This window comes from Choloepus didactylus, chromosome X (genome assembly GCF_015220235.1).
Source record: "Choloepus didactylus isolate mChoDid1 chromosome X, mChoDid1.pri, whole genome shotgun sequence".
NCBI lineage: Eukaryota > Metazoa > Chordata > Mammalia > Pilosa > Megalonychidae > Choloepus > Choloepus didactylus.
The window spans coordinates 36,875,537-36,882,848 of record NC_051334.1 but is presented as its reverse complement, the minus strand read 5'-3'; positions in this window follow the sequence as shown (position 1 = coordinate 36,882,848).

The following is a 7,312-nucleotide window of genomic DNA, read 5'->3' as shown; positions in this document are numbered from 1 at the left end:
CTTCATTCCCATGAGTTCTGCCATTTGTTTTTTTAAGTTTATGAATTCTTCTTTATGGTCAGCCAGTGTCTCCTTTATATCCTTCAGCTCTTTTGCTATATCTTCCTTCATTTCATCAAATTTATTTAGCATTAGTTGCCTCCACTCCTGTGTCTCAGCTGAGCTATTAGTTTGTTCCTTTGGCTGGTCCATGTTTTCGTGTTTCCTGGTATGGCTCGTTATCTTGAGTTGTCTAGGCATCTGATTTTCTTGATTAGTTTATTTTGGAGCTTGTTTTCTGTCTTTTACCTAGTGGTTTTCTTGTTGGTTGGCTTTGTTCTCTGGCCTCTGTTATTCAGTTCAACTTATTCTAGACCTCTAACTTAGGTTCTATTTAGTTGATCAGAATTTTTCCCCTCTTGTTTTTTCTGTTTCTTGCTCTGCCTCTATGTAACCTTTTTGTGAGTGGGTCTCCTCAGATATGGTCGACCCTAGTCAGATTTTCCCAGTCTAGTGAGGCCCAGGTCTCATTGGGAGGGTATGGAGTTTTCCTGAGAATGAGACCCTCCTATGAGGCCTTTAGAATTGGTGCTTTTCCTCTCCTGTCCAGGAGGTGGCGCTGGCCAGCCCGCAGCTCCCACACCAGTGTAAGGAGGTGTGGAGCCTTTAGTTCTCCTGGTGACTCTGATCCTGTCAGGGGCGTGGCTGACTGAAGCCGGAATCTGAATTCCAGCCCCTGGGGTCTGAATTCCCAGAAGGAGGACTGCCAGTTGAGCTGGACCTCCCTCCACTCTCCCAATCCTCAGAACTCCAGTTGTCTCTCAGGGGCACTATTCCCTTCTCCTCTCTCCTCTTTGGGGCCTCTCCAGGTAGATTCCTTGGTCAGCCTGAGTTGCCAATTAAAGACGGGGGTGGAGGCCTTCAGTAGTGAATACGGAATTCAAAGACACTGTGGGTACTCTGTCTCCCCCAAGCCCAGCCTAGTCCCCCAACCTGGGCCTTCCGATAGAAAATAACCACATATATTACTTTTAGATTAAAAAAAAAAAAAAAAAAAAGTAGAAATCAAGAAAAAGAAAAAAGGGAAAAAAAAAAAAAAAGTCTCTTTTAAAAGTCTTTCCCCAGCCTGGAAGTTTTGTCAGTGTCAGAATAGAGCATTTAAAGATATGCTTTGGGCTATTGTCTGATAATTACTCTCCAACAGCTTCAGTTCCACCCCTGCCGGGGGCTATTGAAATGCAAAAAGATAAGGGATCAGTGAGAAGCCAGAAGGGACAAAATGTAGGGGGAAAAAAAATGGCTTTTTTGGAGTCTGGGAATGGGTGCCCGCTTTTACGTGCCCCCACTTCTCGGAGCCCAGCCCTTCTTTAGCACCCCAGCTCCCAAAGTTAGTTAATTAATTTGTTGATTAATTCTGCAGTTGAGGCTGGGTTGAGCCTCCCTTCTTGCCCTCAGCAGATTGCTGTTTTTTGGTCCCCCCCCCCTTTCAGGGAGCCGGCAGCAAGACAGTCTGTGAGGTCTGGGTGGGGAGGGGCGCCAGACCCCTGGTCCAGGGAACTTACAATGTTCGCTATGATCTCAGCTTTTCCTCCAATTCCAAACTTGTGTCCAATGTGTGACTGGTTACTGGAGACCCCGAAAACACTGTTTCATATAGTTCTTGGGTAATTGCCAGCTGCTCTAGGGGAGAGACGAAATTCTGCTCCTCACCACTCTGCCATCTTGCCCCGCCTCCTCTATATATGTTATATTTTACAATAATGGAAATAACTGCAGTTGTGGAACTGTAACCCATAACATTCTTTGAAATTTGCTTTCTAACTACTTACTAAATCATACTTTATAAGTTATCACTGTTATGTACATGTTAAAGTTCCCAATTTTAAAAATGCAGAAAAATCAAATAAACAGGTAAAATTAATTTAATAATATATTTTATTTAACTCTGTACTTCCAAACTAGTGGGCAATCAATTTAGAAATTATCATGCTATTTTAAATCCCTTTTTTCATACCAAGAGTAACCACTAACATTTGTTGAGTACTTTCTATGACCTAGTCATCTTCATATGCTAGCTAATTTAGGGAGCAGATGAGTAAACTAATTAGCTTTATGTTTACAGTTTTAAAAGGGGATCTTTATTGAAAGAATGATCAAATGAGAGGGAGAAGTTTTATCAGAGAAGTTAGGATTTAACAAATGATTATATGACTACTGAATCATTATACAGATACTACATTTTAGTTTCTAGTATATTAGAACAGCCAGAAAGAATTACCTGAAATTGTGGAACTGTAACCCGTACTATTCTTTGAAATTTGCTCTATAATTGTGTGTTAAACAGTATTTTCAAATTTATCAATTTTCTGTACATATGCTATCCTCCACAATGAAAAATGTTTTTTTTTTTTTTTTTTAAATAGGTTAGTTGCATTAGGGAAAAAAAAAGCATTCTCAATCCCTCAATGCCAAGGTCAGGCTAATTCCTGGGATCCATGTCCCACACTGCCAGGGAGACTCACTCACCTGGGAGTCCTGTCTCATGTCGGGGTGGGGGGGTAGGTGATGAATTTATTTGGGTAGTTGGGCTTAGAGAGAGAAAGTCCACATTTGAATGACAAAAGAGATTCTCTGAAGGTGACTTCTAGGCATAATTAAAGGTGGGCTTAGCCTCCTCTTTACAACTATGATTCACAAGAGTAAGCTTCAAGATCAGGGGCTTGACTTATTAAGTAGTGGGCTCCTAATTTCATATAGCATATATTCTGTCAAAGATAAACAATCAGTATGTCACATTATCTTCCCTTAGTTGTACAATCATCATCACTGTCCATTTTAAGCAATTCTTATGATCCAAAATACCCCAGAGTTCCTATCAGCTCTTATTTATTTATCTCTAATATGTGTGTGGTACTAGTAAAGTATTCCTATTAATTATAGTCCCTAGTATGCTATACATAGTTTTTCCCTTATAGCAATCTGTTGTTTACTCTTTGTACCAATGTCTTACCTTAGAAGAGTATCATGCAAGCAGCTATTTATATTTGTAGTGCTAATCAGTGGGATACATGCCTTTAAACAACCCGTTTCAATCATGTTTGCCTTCAAAGCTGTTCTGATACTAATAATCCCATTAATGAAAAATCATCTCCCCTATCCATTCCCATACCTATAAATTCACCCTCATTAACATTCTTGAACATATTAGGTTATCATTCCCCCTTCACTAGTTTCTGTCTATCTTTAGTTCCCCTATATTCTACATTTTAAGACACTGATTTTACATTATTCACAGAGTTCACATTAGAAGTAACATACAGTATCTCTCCTTTTGTGTCTGACTTAATTTCAGTCAGCATTATATCTTCAAGTTTCATCCATGTAGCCATATGTTTCAGGACCCCATTCCCTCTTACTGCTGCATAGTATTCCATCATATGTATATACCACATTTTGTTTAGCCATGTGTCCTTCAAAGGACAATTGTTTCCATCTCTTGGCAATTGTGAACAATGCAGCTGTGAACATTGGTGTGCAAATATCTGTTCATGTCACTGCTTTTACATCTTCTGGGTGTATACTGAGAAGTGGAATTGCTGGATTGTAGGGTAACTCGATATCTGGGTTTCTGAGGAATCGCAAAACTGTCTAATGCAGTGGTTGTACCATTATACAGTCCCACCAGCTATGAATAAGAATTCGAAATTCTCCACATCCTCTCCAACATTTGTTGTTTCCTGTTTAATGGCAGCCATTCTTATTGGTTTGAGGTGCTATCTCATTGTGGTTTTGATTTGCATTTCCCTAATAGCTAGTGAGTAGGAACATTTTTTTCATCTGTTTTTTAGCCATTTATGCTTCCTCTATAGAAAAATGTCTTTTCATATCTTTTGCCCATTTTATAATTGGGCAGTTTGTACTATTCTCATTGAGTTGTAGGGTTTCTTTATATATTCAGGATATTAATCTCTTATCAGATATGCATTTTCCAAATACTTTCTCCTATTGAATTCGCTGTGTCTTCACCTTTCTGAAAAAGTCCTTTTAGCAGAGAAGCTTTCGATTTTGAGGAGTTACTATTTATCTATTTTTCCTTTCATTTCTTGTGCTTTGGATGTAAAATCTAAGAAGCTACCTCCTATTACTGGGTTTTGAAGATGTTTCCCTATAATATCTTCTAAGAGTTTTATGGCTTGTCTCTTAGATTGAGGTCTATGACCACTTTGAGTTAATTTTTGTTTAGGGTATGAGGTAGGGGTCTTCTTTCATTCTTTTAGAAATAGATATCCAGTTTTCCTAGCCCCATTTGTTGAAGAGACTGTTCTGTCCCAGTTCAGTGGAATTGGGGACCTTATCAAAAATAAGTTGATCATAGATCTGGGGTCAATTTCCAAACTCTGAATTCAATTCCCTTGACCAATATGTCTGTCTTTGTGCCAATACCATGCTGTTGTTTTTTTTTTTTTTACTTAAAAATGGATTTATTAGCTTAATTGTTCCTGAATGCCCTGTTTGGCAACAGGTATGTTAAAAAATAATAATAATAGAAGAAGATGATTGTCTTTAAACCTTGGCTCAGGCTTGTCAACAGTTTGTTATCAAATGCTCAGTTTATAATGGATCCATAGCATGTGCAGGGCTGATGGTGAAACCGTAGGACACTGGCTCAGAGTCAGATCTGGGTCTGCACCTACCTGCCCAGCCCTGAGCAGGTCAGTCGGCCTCTCTGACCCTCAGTTTCTTCATTGGTAGCATAATAGAAACTGCTTTATAGGGTTGTTTCAAGGTTGGCATGTGGAAAACTAGAGCAGTGCCTGGCACATTGTCAGTGCTCAGGAGACGTAAGGATATTCTTCTTAACAGCACTTCACACACATCTGCCTTATAAGAATGCCATAAAGTGTAAGGCATGACTGGACTCAGCTTTGTAGCATCTGAGGACCCCATAGAACAGGAGACACAATTTTCCCGGGGTAGTAGTAGGGTGATGGGTGAGTCCCATCCCGGCACCAGGTCCTTCACACCCTCCTCACCCAGGGCCTTGGGCCATCTGCAAGCTCCATGGCTGGAAAGCAAGTGTCAAAACTTGACATGAATAGCAACACATCTCTTGTGGTTTTCAAGTATGAAAAAGAAAAAAATCAAAACTGGAATGTCACATGTCCCAGTTCTTGATTGGCACAAATGAAAAGTTAAATGATTTGAAAGGTGGTAGTTGCCATCATCACAAAAGTCCATTGAAAATTTCAGCAGCAGCAGAGAGACAGATGTTTGTGGTGTGGCCCTTTCTCTGCCCCCTCCAGTTTGGCCTTACAGCCCACCCTGAAATCTCTCCCTCGACTCAACCCTCACGACCTTCCCCAGCAAGTTCCAGGGGCAGAGCTGGATAATCTTCTGGAGGCCCCAAATGTATCCCCCACTGGTGACATCCTGGGTATGGACATGTTAGTTCTGGAACTAGATAATGACACTTTTAAGGTGGTTACATAAGTGACTATCCTTGTACTTAGGAAATATCATGGAAGTATTAAGTGTTCAAGGAGCATGATGTATCTTAAATGTCTAGAAAATAGCAAGATACATAGACAGATAGATAGATGGGTGGGGATGGATGGATTGATAGAATAAGATGGCAAATGTGGTGAATCTAGATGTCTGGAGGAAGGTAGGTGGAGTTCTCAGTATGGGGTTTGTATTATTTTTGCAACTGTCTTGTAAATTTGAAATCATTTCAGAATTGCAAGTTTAAAAACAAACAAAACAAAGGTGTAATAAAGACTTTTTAAGACATCCAAAGCTGAAATATTTCTAGCATATATTTAAAATATTAACATTCCAAGAAGAATTAATACCAATCCTGCTCAAACTCATACAAAAAAATTGAAGAGGGGGGCAGGGAGCACTACCTAACTCATTTTATAAAGCCAGTCTCACCCTGATAACAAAGCCAGATAAAGATACTACAAGAAAGGAAAATTACAGATGAATATAGATGCAAAAATCTTCAACAAAATACTTGCAAACTGAATCCAACAGCACATTATTCTCTAACAATTTCTTTGTGTTTACTGTGGGGCTTAAAATTAACCTCTTAAATCCTTAACAATTTTGTTTTTCTTTGGTACCACCTTCACTTCAATAGGACACATAAACTATGTTCCTATACTCCTCCATTCCCCCACCTTTATATAGTTGTCTAAAATTACATATTTTACGTTGAGTTCAAAACCACTGATTTGTCATTAGGGTTTGTGTATTTTATATTATGTAGGAAGTAAATAGTGGAGTTACAGTTCAAAAATTATTGTCTTCTATTTGTATTCCATTGTGGTCGGAGAATGTGCTTTGAATATATTCCATTTTTTTAAAAACTTATTGAGGCTTCTTTTATGTCCCAGCTTATGGTCCTTTCTGGAGAAAGATCCATGATCACTAGAGAAAAATGAGTGACCTGGTGATTTGGGATGTAAGGTTTTATATATGTCTGTTAAAATTCTCTATATCTCTTTCTCCTTCCTTTGTTTCTCTGTCGGTAGGGTTCCCTTTAGTATCTGAAGTAGGGCAGGTCTTTTATTGGCAAACTCTATCAGCATTTTTTTGTCTGTGAAAAATTTAAGCTCTCCCTCAAATTTGAAGGAGAGTTTTGCTGGATAAAGTATTCTTGGTTGGAAATTTTTCTCTCTCAGAATTTTAAATATGTCCTGCCACTGCCTTCTCCCCTCCATGGTGGCCGCTGAGTAGTCACAACTTAGTCTAATGTTGTTTCCTTTGTATGTGGTGAATTGCTTTTCTCTTGCTGCTTTCAGAACTTGCTCCTTCTCTTCAGTATTTGAGAGTCTGATCAGAATATGCCTCAGAGTGGGTTTATTTGGATTTATTCACTTGGAGTTCACTGGGCATTTATGCTTTGTGTATTTATATTGTGTAGAAGGTTGGGGAAGTTTTCCCCAGCAATTTCTTTGAATACTCTTTCTAGACCTTTACCCTTCTCTTCCCCTTCTGGGACACCAATGAGTCTTAAGTTTGGATGTTTTATTTTATCTATTGTATCCCTGAGATCCATTTCGATTTTTTTTTATTTTTTTCTCCATTCTTTCTTTTGTTCTTTCATTTTCTGTTCTGTGGACTTCTAGGACACTGAAATGTTGTTCAGCTTCCTCTAATCTTGTGTTGTGAGTATCCAGAGACTTTTTAATTTGGCCAACAGTTTCTTTTATTTCCATAAGATCTTCTATTTTTTTATTTACTCTTGCAATGTCCTCTTTATCCTCTTCTAGGGTCTTCTTTATGTTGCTTATATCCTGGGCCATGGTCTTCTTGATGTCCTTTAAAT